The sequence below is a fragment of the Moschus berezovskii genome, chromosome 3 (genome assembly GCF_049115385.1).
Source record: "Moschus berezovskii isolate FMDL1 chromosome 3, NW_MosBer_1.0, whole genome shotgun sequence".
Lineage (NCBI taxonomy): Eukaryota > Metazoa > Chordata > Mammalia > Artiodactyla > Moschidae > Moschus > Moschus berezovskii.
This window is the reverse complement of record NC_142462.1, coordinates 45,891,036-45,904,297: the sequence shown is the minus strand read 5'-3', so window position 1 is coordinate 45,904,297 and position 13,262 is coordinate 45,891,036. Positions and strand designations below refer to the sequence as shown.

At 36.3% G+C, this 13,262-nt stretch overlaps 1 protein-coding gene across 15 annotated transcripts in view; it reads right to left on the bottom strand.

The window, feature by feature from the left end:
* The window catches only part of CACNA2D1 (calcium voltage-gated channel auxiliary subunit alpha2delta 1), a 545,949-nt gene that overhangs the window by 254,930 nt on the left and 277,757 nt on the right, over nt 1–13,262 (bottom strand). The window lies entirely within an intron of this gene.

Here is a 13,262-nt window from a genome sequence, read left to right as displayed (position 1 = left end):
CATAATAACACTCTTGAATACCATTAAGTTTACTACCTCTGCCTCTGCAGTAGTGTGATGCTATCTATCAATGACTAACAATTATTTAAGAGAAAAGCTTTGATCACAAGAGTATATTAATCTTGATAAAATCTTGCTTTTAATGAATACCTTTATAACATCTATTGGAAACAAATGACATTAGGAAATCAATAAATATGGGCTAAATTTTGTACATGCACCTTCTTAGTAGCATTTTTGGCTTTTTTTTTTTTAACCAAAAAAAAAAAATTGTAATAATTTTCTCCTTGCTAAAATACATTCTTAAGAGTTTATTCAGATGCCTGTGAGGAGCAAACTATCAATCCACACACTCGAAAATGGCTTTATTTCCCCTTCTTTCTTGTATTCCAAAGTCATTAGAGAATTCTAGCCTGATTTATTTACCATTAGCACTTTAAAAATGTTATTTCATTAGGTTTAGTTGGAGATGAAATACCTGTTGTCAGCCTGCTAATGATTTTTTGCAGATGAATTTTTCTCCTTCTCTAACAGTTTTTATATTTTCTCTTTGTATTTCCCACTGATGCGATCATGTTCTCCATTGGGCTAAGTTTTCACAAAAGACAGTAACACTTAGTGATCAAGAACAGATTCATAACTAGACTGTTTGGTTTTAAATACTAACCCTGCTGCACATTAGCTATGCAAACTAGGGAAAAGTTAAGCTTCTCCTCTTATCTTCTAATGGGAATAGTGTCAAAATCTACCTCATGGCTTGCTGAAAGAATTAAGTACTATACTATACTATACATAAACTGCTTAGAACAATGCCTGCAGACAGTAAGCAAATATATACATCAGCTATCTAATTGTGAAGGATAATTATGATTACATTTGTACTCTATGTCACTTCATCTGTATCCTTCCCCCTAGACAGCTAGGAGACAAGCAAAATGGGATAAGTTTAACAGTAAATATATGTATTAAGCTAATTTATTTAGAGAGAGAAATGATCAAGTTAGGTTTCTGAAAACTGTAAATCTCATAGTGGTTTGCTGGTTCATGTTTTTGATCTTTCAGTGCAAACTATACACTTCAGTGTGTGCTCTTTTTGTGGAAGTCTAGCCCAGACTAGGAATGGAAACATTCTTTTAGATAAATTTTATATTAGTATTTTGGCTTGTGAGTGTGTGTGTGTGCGTGGGCTCAATCGCGTCTGACTCTTTGCCCCCATGAACTGTAGCCCACGAGGTTCCTCTGTCCATGGAATATTCCAGGCAAGAATACTGGAGAGGGTTGCCATTTCCTACTCCAGGGGATCATCCGGACCCAGGGATCAAACCCACATCTCTTGCATCTCCTGCATTGGCAGGCAGATTCTTTACCAGTGTGCCACCTGGGAAGACTGCACTGGCTTTAATATAATACTGTGAGAGTGAAAGTGAAAGTCACTCAGAAATGTCTGACTCTTTGCGACCCCATGGACGATATCACCCATGGAATCGAACCCATGTCTCCTGCGTTGCAGGCGGATTCTTTACCAGCTGAGCCACAAGGGAAGCCCAAGAATACTGGAGTGGGTAGCCTATTCCTTCTCCAGCGGATCTTCCCAACCCAGGAAACCCACCAGGTTCTCCTGCATTGAAGGTGGATTTTTTTACCAACTGAGCTATCAGGAAAGCTCACCGAATCACTTTAAAAGAAAAATTCCCCAGTGTGCTTAAATGACAATGGTTCCGGTTAATCAACTACTAGGCAGTGATGTAACTTAAGAGAATCTAATAAATGTTAGAAATTGTACCAGGGAGAGTAATCCAAAAACGGTTCTTTTTACCTAACAGCGCCAAAATGCTAAACAGAGCAAAATCATGGGAAAAGTGTATTCATTTCAGTCACACTGCATCACAATGCATTTAGAAACTCACATACAGCATAAAAATGTTCCTAAAAAATGAATAAAATGGTAAAAGAAATGGAATTGGTAGCAATTTCTTTATAAGAAAACTTTACTAGGAAAGATAGAAAAAAGAAAAGACAGAACGAGGGGGAAAAAATACATATACTTTAGAAAATTCAGAATGTATGTCTTCCCCCATTTTTAACAATCCATATAAGAACTAAATTACTCATACAAATGGGGCCAATAATAAACTTAACCATTTTGTGAATTTAAACAAAATACTGGATAGAATATAAATAAGTTATATAATTTTTAGGTTAAGAAATATTAGAACTCTAACATTTCTTAAAGAGGGATATTAAGATTTTTCCTTTCAAGACACACACAAGGGGCTGCCAATCCAACAAAACACATTGGGGAACAGTCACCCACAGTGCCATACATGGTTTTTAAGGCACCAGGTCTCACTCAACCATGCTAGCCTGTACTCTGATCTAACTCAGAATCACATGGTTCATAATGTGAACTTAATCCATATTTAATAAGCCATAGTGATAGTAATCATCAGCCAATTATTTCTAGAAAAAAACTAAACAGGGATGAACAATGGTCACAAACTATAAGACGATTCTCTTAGAGGGCAGAAAGTCCAAATAATCTTTCTTATACACATATATATGAGAATTTTATACATATATATATATACACACTAATTTTATGAAGTAAATGCCATTTATTGAAAAATTCTGAAATAGCTTTAGAAGCCTAAAGACCTGTATTTTTGTATAAGCAAAAAAGTATTTTAAAACGTTAGTTGGGAGCTGAAAATTTGCTGAATTTTATATCCCCAGCTTGGAAATCAAGAGATACATATTATGAAAGTGCACTACAATTATCTCCTTTTAAATTAATAATTTTTTTACCTAGCATTTTTCATGAGAAAGCAAAATACAGAACTTTAGCTACTTAGCATATCTTGGGAATTGAAACAAATAGTTGCTGATGGTGCCCTTTCTTGTGGCAAAAAACCAGCTAGTTATGACTCACAGAAAACAGACATGTCATCTAGACACTGCAAGTCCCTAATTAGCTTTTATTCTGGTAAAATGACATTTTATATTTTAAAGCCTATGATCTACCATTAAATTCCATGGGGAAATTGTGCTAAGACTGATAAAATTCCTACCTAATAAAATGTGAATGTTTGCTTAGTAGGAAATCCCTATTTTCATATATATATATATATATATATATAACCTGTAACAATAACTTGTTCAATCAAAGATCAAGTTGCCAACATCCACTGGATCATCAAAAAAGCTAAAGAGTTCCAGAAATACACCTACTTTATTGACTATGCCAAGGCCTTTGACTGTGTGGATCACAATAAACAGTGGAATATTCTGCAAGAGAGAGGAATACCAGACGACCTGACCTGCCTCCTGAGAAATCTGTATTCAGGTCAAGAAGCTACAGTTAGAATTGGACATGAAACAACAGACTGGTTAAACATAGGAAAAGGAGTACATCAAGGCTGTATATTGTCACCCTGCTTATTTAACTTATATGCAGAGTACATCATGAGAAATTCTGGAATCAAGCTGGAATTAAACTGGAATAAAGATTGCCAGGAGAAATACCAATAACCTCAGATATGCAGATGACACCACCCTTATGGCAGAAAGTGAAGAAGAACTAAAGAGCCTCTTGATAAAAGTGAAAGAAGAGAATGAAAACATTGGCTTAAAACTCAACATTCAGAAAGCTAAGATCATGGCATATGGTCCCATTCAGTTCAGTCAGTTCAGTTCAGTCGCTCAGTCATGTCTGACTCTTTGCGACCCCATGAATCACAGCACGCCAGGCCTCCCTGTCCATCACCAACTCCCGGAGTTCACTCAAACTCATGTCCATCGAGTCGGTGATGCCATCCAGTCATCTCATTCTCTGTTGTCCCCTTCTCCTCCTGCCCCCAATCCCTCCCAGCATGGCAAATAGATGGGGAAAAAATGGAAACAGTGACAGACTTTATTTTTCTGGGCTCCAAAATCACTGCAAATGGTGACTGCAGCCATGAAATTAAAAGTCGCTTGCTCTTTGGAAGAAAAGTTATGACCAACTTAGACAGCATATTAAAAAGCAAAGACTATTTGCCAACAAAGGTCCATCTAGTCAAAGCTTTCGTTTTTCCAGTAGTCATGTATGGATGTGAGAGTTGGACTATAAACAAACCTGAGCATCAAAGAATTGATGCTTTTGAACTGTGGTGCTGGAGAAGACTCTTGAGAGTCCCTTGGACTGCAAGGAGATCCAACCAGTCCATCCTAAAGGAAATAGTCCTGAATATTCATTGGAAGGACTGATGCTGAAGCTGAATCTCCAATACTTTGGCCACCTGAATGCAAAGAACTGACTCATTGGAAAAGACTCTGATGCTGGGAATGAATGAAGGCGGGAGGAGAAGGGGACGACAGATGATGAGATGATTGGATGGCATCACTGACTCGATGGACATGAATTTGAGTAAGCTCTGGGAGTTGGTGATGGACAGAGAAGCCTCGCATACTGCACTCCATTGGGTCGCGAAGTCAGACATGACTGAGCAACTGAATGAACAATAACTTACTTCAGAAAAAGAAAATGTATCTCTTCTCATTTACAATACAGTGAAGTACAGTATCAAACAATAAAACCAGAGCAGGCACCAGACAGAAACAAAAAACCAAGATCAGCATAAATATCTACAAGAAAAAAACTGAAGATTCTGTCATATTAAGATAAGCCAGAAAATTTCATTAAATGGATTTATTATAAGAAAAATAGCACATATGGATTTTAAAGTTCTTTGGGTATGGAATGATAAGTATAGATACAATGTCATTAAAGTACTAATAATATATACATCCCTACCTACCTATCAGTTTGAGCATGTAAAATAAAAAATCATTTTAAAGATATATTTTAAGAACAACTTTAACAAAATGGACTTGAACCTAAGCCTTCCAACTCCAAACCTTATTCTTATTCCACAAGACCAATCTTTAGTTCCCACTAAACCTATCAAAGTGTTACTATCCCTCGGCATTCATAGAATATACGAAGACATAGTAGAATCAAAATTAAAAAAAAAAAAAAACACAAGCAGAAAACTATTTAAGGTTAATGGAAAAACACCCAGTACTTTTTAGAATTTACTAAAGATTACAAGAAAAACAGCGCAGAATGTCATATGTCAGTTTGGATACTATCTTTTACTTTGGTCTTGCCCTCAAATCCAGAGAGAATGTTGCTAATCAGGGAAAAAGCTTTTGATATGCAGCGATCTGCAAGGAAAAAAAGAAAAGAAAGAAACAGATAATGGGAGAGGTTTTATCAGATCAGAGAAAGATCAGCTCCCTTGAAGGTTTATTCATTCTCAGCCTTCACCTTTTTGTCATATCTTTTTCTACTAGCACTGCATTCTATCAAGTGATGTGCAAGTTTAATAAAAGCAGTATGATTATACAGCGTACGAAGAAATAATTCTATCATTCTCCTTAAAAATATCTAAAGATATTTTTTCTTGGGAATATTTTCCAAACCTGTAAAAAATTTACTTTCTAGACTGTATGCTAATTGCATATGAAAGATAAAGTTCTCTGAAACATTTAATTACAAACAATTTTCCTTTGATAGCTTTGAAAGGAAATCTTCAGGGATCAAATGGTATTTCTGCTAGAATCCAATAATGTTGATACTCAATGTTAATAATATCAAGAACTGAAATAGAATTCAAATAAACAACTAATTCAAACCTATTTCTTTGAAAGATTTTTCTTTCTAAAAAGGAAATATTAGTTCTCTACAATAGACACTTTGGTAAAAAATGCAAGTGTAATATAATCAATGTTCAAATAGTCAACAACCTATAAGAATGAGCAAATAATTGTATTATGCCTCTGTTGAAAAGTTTTCCCTATTTTCATCAAATGTTCTTAAGATACCTAAAGAATCAGGATAATCACTTGAATGATCTAACAACATCTACTGAAAACAGCAAACAAGTAAAAGAACAGACTTCTGTGTTCTAAAGAAAAGCATACAGGTGCCATTGATAACTCTGGAGAGTGACAGTGTTAGCTGCTCAGTCGTGTTTGACTCTTTGCAACCCCATGGACTGTAGTCCACCAGGCTCCTCTACCCGTGGAATTTTCCAGGCAATAATACTGGAGAATGGCTACTGTGTAGCCATTTCCTTCTCCAGGGGACCTTCCTGACCCAGGGATCAAACCCGGGTCTCCTGCATTGCAGGCATATTCTTTACGGTGTGAGCCACCAGGGAAGCCCTAATGTTAAAATAAGTTAAATAATTAAACAATTAAAAAATTGTTAATATAAGCATGCACTTTTGAATCAAACAGATCCAGTTTCCATCTGGTGCTGCTATTCACTAACTATGGAATCACAGGGAATGGACAACATTTTTTCAGCATTTCACAATATCTACTTTATCTATTTTCTATTGATATTTCAATATCTACCATATGATAAACTCAATAAACTTTTACTTTCATTTGAATCTTACAAACACAACTACATAGGACAGAGTATGTTAACACTGTAATCACTGATAACCATTTCAATGTGTAATGTGAGTGAAATGAATGAAAACATCTTAATGGTCCCTAAGTATTCATTGTATTCTGATCTGTAAGAAAGCTCTTATCTGTGAAACTACAGGGTGTACCAAAAGCAAACACAATTTAGGGAATATAGCAGTTTAACACAGTAGTCAATAAAATGAGTTCTTCAGTTTTATTTCATTTTATCTTATAATAAATGAAATTAGAAACAAGAGCAGATCAGTATATGAACTCCATTTTTCCTTTCTAGTGTAAGATTTAAGGGAGTATCACATAAGCAAAACATGTTAAATAAAAGTTGCTGAAATCAAGCCAGTCATTATTTATTCTTTTACTTGTGGCCCAGTGAAAATGAAATATTTTGGAACATGGCTTCTGGATCTTGTTGTATAGATTTCAGCCAGGATCTAACATATTCAGGAAATGCTTTTGAAATTAACTACAAAGCTTCAAGTCTTAACATTCCAAGATGCAATTAGCTCCAAATAAATTGGCAGACTCTTGGAATATATAAGCCAGGGTAAAGGAGATGTCATCTGGTAAGAATAGCAAAACTCCTTTTAGCAATAGTGAAAGTAAATAATACACAACTGGCAATTATCACTATCTTTTTTTTCGGCTCTGCAGTACAAAAAATAAAAAGCTGTTGAATGGAAAGTAATTTCTACATCAGCTCTTTGATACCTGAAAGAGCTGATACACACCTCTTTGTTACACTTTGATATCAGAAAAGAATCACCAGATGAACCGGTTCAAATCACCTAGACCACATACAAACCCACTCAACTCTACAACGATCTGAAGATTCTGATTCTGGTATCATTCCCAGAAATCTACTTTGTTTCATACAGAACACTTTTTCCACAGACTAAACCTTGAAAGGGCTCCTCTAGAACAGCAGTCCCCAACCTTCTTGGCACCAGGGACCAGTTTTGTGGGGGACAATTTTTCACAAACTGTGAGAGTGTGTGTGGGGGGTGGAGGTAGTTCAGGATGATTCAATCACATTACATTTACTGCGCAGTTTATTTCTATTATTATTACATTACCTCCACCTCAAATCATCTTAAATCATCAGGCATTAGATCCTGGAGGTTGGGAACCCCTGTTCTAGAAGGTAATATTTTAGCTATACTAGACATATGAACTTTATCACTTTGAAAAACACTGTTTGGAAACAGTAGCACAAGCTGATAGAGAAACAAAAATAACCCACCAGTTCCCGAGCCTCACACTATCCTGACCCCCATCACATATTTAACTCTCTCCATCTTCGTTGTCTTCCCCTCGGCTTCCCCAATTCCCTTTTCCTCTCTCTTTCTGTCTCAGACTTTCAATAAAACACTAACTGCAAGTTCACTAGGCACAGGACAGATTTCCTTCATGTCTGTACCCACCAACATTTCATGCCGTGTGTAGCAGAGAACAGATACTCAATTACTGTGTGTGGAAATGTATAAATAATCACTTTTAAGTACTGTCAATAGTATCAGGATTCACTGCTAGGTTCACTACATTATTATCATTCATTATCATGATACTTCAGGAAGTCACAAAACTCGTTCCCACGAGACAAACATATTCCTAGATCAATATATCACTATTTCATTCTTAAAACTTGCTGGATCAATTCTTCACCGCATGATCCTTAAAATTTAGTAGAATTTGGCTATGAATGTGATATGGATACAAACTAATCCATGTAATTCTAATTCCACTCTGAGATTCTAAAACCAATTTATAATCAGTTGCCTTATTCTTCAAATGTTGAATACAAATGCCAATTCAGAACCCCAAGACATAATATCCCTAATGGCCACCAGGTCCATTTTGGCTGCCTGAACCTCAGCTACTCCACTTTGATTTTTAAACAATCTTAAATATGTCATCACTGTTCCCTATGAACTAATTCTATATCCAGTCACCATTTGGGAGACAATTCTCTCATGTTTATGCACATCCTGTGAACAAAGTTGGGGTAGATTCTGCTCTAAATTATCTTCTCAAGAATGTTTGTGTAGCAAACACCGTTGGAAGAGACAGTGTCTCCCTACAGGGCAGAGACAGATTTATCCATTCTTCAGGTAAATAAAAATAATCCCATGGGGCAAAACTTGGGCAGACTTCCTTTAAAAGAGGGACATTTCCCAAGCTCAGGGCTCCTCAGCTGTGACACAAGCTCAGAGCATAGGCACAATGTATCTGGGCAACTCTGAAATGGCCTGCCCTGGACTTGATGGTAAGGAGTTACCTGTGCGACCTCCCATGCTGGGATTACCAAGTCCATTGTGTCTGACTCAGGGAGTCTCCTGAACCTATGAAATGGTAGTTGGCTAGCTTGTTAGCTTGCATGAAAAGTAAAATCTCAGACCCTTCTCACTTCGCAACAAACCATATCTGATTGAGTCTGCTTCTATGAAAATGCTCACTTGTTCATCTTCCTATCTTTAAACTTTCACCATCACGTAACTGATGTCATCTTTATTTTCTCTTCAGTTATTTCCTGAGCATGCATTTTGCACCCCTTTCAAATTATTCCTATATTAGTGAGGTCAGAGTCACCTGGGAATAGGTTAGATACCCATATTGTTAGATCCGTTCTCAGCCCTGTTGAATCAGAAGCTCTATCGATCTGTATTTTACCAAGACTTCCCTTTGATTCTTTATTTTTTAATTTTATTTATTTTAATTGGAGGCTAATTACTTTACAATATTGTAGAGACTTTCACCATACATCGACACGAATTAGCCACGGGTGTACACAGGGTGGAATGATTTGAAAGAACAGCATACATTGACATGAATCAGCCATGGATGTACATGGGTTCCCCATCCTGAACCCCACTCCCACCTCCCTCCCCATCCCATCCCTCAGGGTCATCCCAATGATGACCTTGCGGAAGGGCCCTGAGTGCCCTTTCTTATGCCTCAAAACTGGGCTGGCGATCTATTTCACATATGATAATTTTACATGTTTCAATGCTATTCTTTCAAATCATTCCACCCCCGCCTTCTCCCACAGAGTCCAAAATTCTGTTATCTCTGTGTCTCTTTTGCTGTCTCATATATAGGGTCATTGTTAATATCTTTCTAAATTCCATATATATGCATTAATATACCATATTGGTGACTTTCTTTCTGACATATTTCACTCTGTATAATAGGCTCCAGGTTCATCCATCTCATTATAATGATTCAAATGCATTCTTTTTAATAGCTGAGTAATATTCCATTATGTAAATGTACCATAGCTTTCTTATCCATTCATCTGCAGATGGACATCTAGGTTGCTTCCATGTCCTGGCTATTGTAAACAGTGCTGTGATTGGGGTACATGTGTCTCTTTCAATCCTGGTTTCCTCAGTGTGTATGCCCAGCAGTGGGATTTATGGGTCGTATGGCAGTTCTATTTCCAGTTTTTTAAGGAATCTCCACACTGTTCTCCATAGTGGCTGTACTAGTTTGCATTCCCACCAACAGTGTAAGAGGATTCCCTTTTTTTCGCACCCTCTCCAGCATTTATTGTTTGTAGACTTTTGATAGCAGCCATTCTGACCGGCATATCTCATTGTGGTTTTTATTTGCATTTCTCTGATTATGAGGGATGTTGAGCAGCTTTTCATGTGTTTGTTAGCCACATGTATGTCTTCTTTGGAGAAATGTCTGTTTAGTTCTTTGGCAAATTTTTTGATTGGGTCATTTATTTTTCTGGTATTGAGCTGCATGACCTGCTTGTATATTTTTGAGATTAATTCTTTGTCAGTTGCTTCATTTGCCATTATTTTTTCCCATTCTGAAGGCTGTCTTTTCACCTTGCTTATAGTTTCCTTCATTGTGCAAAAGCCTTTAAATTTAATTAGGTCCCATTTGTTTATTTTTGCTTTTATTTCCACTACTCTGGGAGGTGGGTCACGGAGGATCCTGCTGTGATTTATGTCAGAAAGTGTTTTGCCTATGTTTTCCTCTAAGAGTTTTATAGTTTCTGGACTTACATTTAGATCTTTAATCCATTTTGAGTTTATTTTTCTCTGTGGTGTTAGAAAGTGTTTGAGTTTCATTCTTTTACAAGTGGTTGACCAGTTTCCCCAGCACCACTTGTTAAAGACATTGTTATTTCTCTACTGCATATTCTTGCCTCCTTTGTCAAAGATAAGGTTTCCATAGGCATGTGGATTTATCTCTGGGCTTTCCATTTTGCTCCATTGATCTATATTTCTGTCTTTGTACAATACTGACTTGATGACTGTGGCTTTGTAGTATAGTCTTAAGTCAGGCAGGTTGAGTCCTCCAGCTCCATTCTTCTTTCTCAAGATTGCTTTGCCTATTCAAGGTTTTTTGTATTTCCATACAAATTGTGAAATTATTTGTTCTAGTTCTGTGAAAAACACTGCTGGTAGCTTGATAGCAATTGCACAGAATCTATAGATTGCTTTGGGTAGTATACTCATTTTCACTATATTGACTCTTCTGATCCATGAATATGGTATATTTCCCCAACTATTTGTGTCACCTTTGATTTCTTTACAGTGTTTCATAGTTTTTTATATATAGGTAGATTTATTCCTAAGTGTTTTATACTTTTCATTGCAATAGTGAATGGAATTGTTTCCTTAATTTCTCTGTTTTCTCATTGTTAGTGTATAGGAATGCAAGGGATTTCTGTGTGTTAATTTTATATCCTGCAACTTTACTATATTCATTGATTAGCTCTAGTAATTTTTTGGTGGTGTCTTTAGGGTTTTCTATGTAGAGAATCATGTCATCCGCAAACACTGAGAGTTACACTTCTTCTTTTCCAATCTCGATTCCTTTTATTTCTTTTTCTTCTCTGACCACTGTGGCTAAAACTTCCAAAACTATGTTGAAGAGCAGTGGTGAGAGTGGGCACCTTTGTCTTGTCCCTGACTTTAGGGGAAATGCTTTCAATTTTTCCTATTAAGGATAATGTCTGCTGTGGGTTTATCATATATGACTTTTATTATGTTGAGGTATGTTCCTTCTATGCCTGCTTTCTCGAGGGTTTTTATCATACATGGATATTGAATTTTGTCAAAGGCTTTCTCTGCATCTATTGAGATAATCAACCCATGACTCCTTGTCGAGTCCCTGCTCACTGGCTATGGCGGACCTGAGTGTCTGGGCTACTTCTTCACTGGCAGTTATGGTTAGGCACGTATTCTGTGGGTTTTTCTTTTTCTTTTTTCTCTCCCAGTTATGTTGCCCTCTGAGATTCCAAAATTCCCCACAGACCCACTGGTGAGAGGGTTTCCTGCTGTTTGAAAACTTCTCCCCCTTCACAACTCCCTCCCCAGGACAGGTCTCTGTCCCTAACTCTTTTGTCTCTCTTTCTGTCTTTTCTATTTTGTCCTGCCTCCTTTCGAAGAGAATGGGTTGCCTTTCTGGGTGCCTGGTGTCCTCCGCCAGCCTTCAGAACTTGTTCTGTGGAAGGTGCTCAGCATTCAAATGATCTTTTGATGAATTTGTGGGGGAGAAAGTGGTTTCCCTGACCTATTCCTCCGTCACCTTAGGACCCTCCCTGTGATTTTTATGTGAACTAAAGTTTGAGAAGCACTGTTCTACTGAAGTCTCTATTATCTTAACTGTAAGCTCTTATAGCTGTAAGAAATAAAACAAGAATAAACTGTTTGTTCTAAAGTCTTTTTCTAAAACAATAAACTTTGTAAATCAGATATACTTGAGATGAATACATGAGGCATAAATCCCTGATTTGATTAACCCCAATCACAAGATACCAATTCAGAAGTCTACTTGTAATTTAGAGCCTTACTTTTACTGATTAATATAGTTTATGAACTTTGTATCTGAGATCATTAACTTTAATTTCAAAGCATTAAAATACTGAAAATAATACTTGCCAGTTTGAAAAATACATAAAACAACTGCATAATGTTACAGAACAGAATGTTAAATGTATATCAGAAACTGGAGAAGTATCTTTGAATCTTCAATAAAATATACTAAAATTAATGAATTGAAATTAATAAAATTGAACTTTATAAATGTCTAAAATTATCTTACTATTTTTCTTTGAATATGTTATCAAAACACACTGCCTTAATTTATAGTCTCACAATTCTTTCTTTCTTCCCTTACTTCCTGCATCCTTCCCTTCCCATTTCCCTTTTTTCTTGTATAAGGACACTGAATGGGCTAAACTTTCTTATTTCTTTAAAGCCCACCACTCACAATTTGCAGGTACTTTTATAGGCTGCAGGGCTTCATTTTGGTTTTTATATGTTGGTTGCCAAATACAGCATAAACCACAGAAGTGTAGACAAGTGAGAATGGGGGGAAAGGCAGTACTTCTAAAAAAGGGATCAAATTTTGTAGGAAGCAGGTAATACAGAAGAACTGGTGAAGTATATAACCACTTTAAAAAGAAGGAAAAAGATGTGGAAAGACCACTTTTCACTGTCTTATGCTTTGCCTGAGGCTCTGCTTTCCTACAAATCTAGGAATGCACCAAAGTTCACTTGAGTTTTACTAGTCAATGAAAATAACAAAAATACTATTTAATTGAACATGATGCAAATTGACATAATTTTTTAAAAGATGTAGTATAATAGGTAAGAAGTACCTTACCTATTTCTTGACACTTTATTTTGACCTTTTTGTTAAAGAAAAAAAAAAAACAGAAGGTGGATCTAAAGGATTCAACTCTCTTCAAAGACCATAACTAGAAGAAGGAATAGAAATAAATACACCTGGTCAAAGAATATATGTTTATAATTTATCTT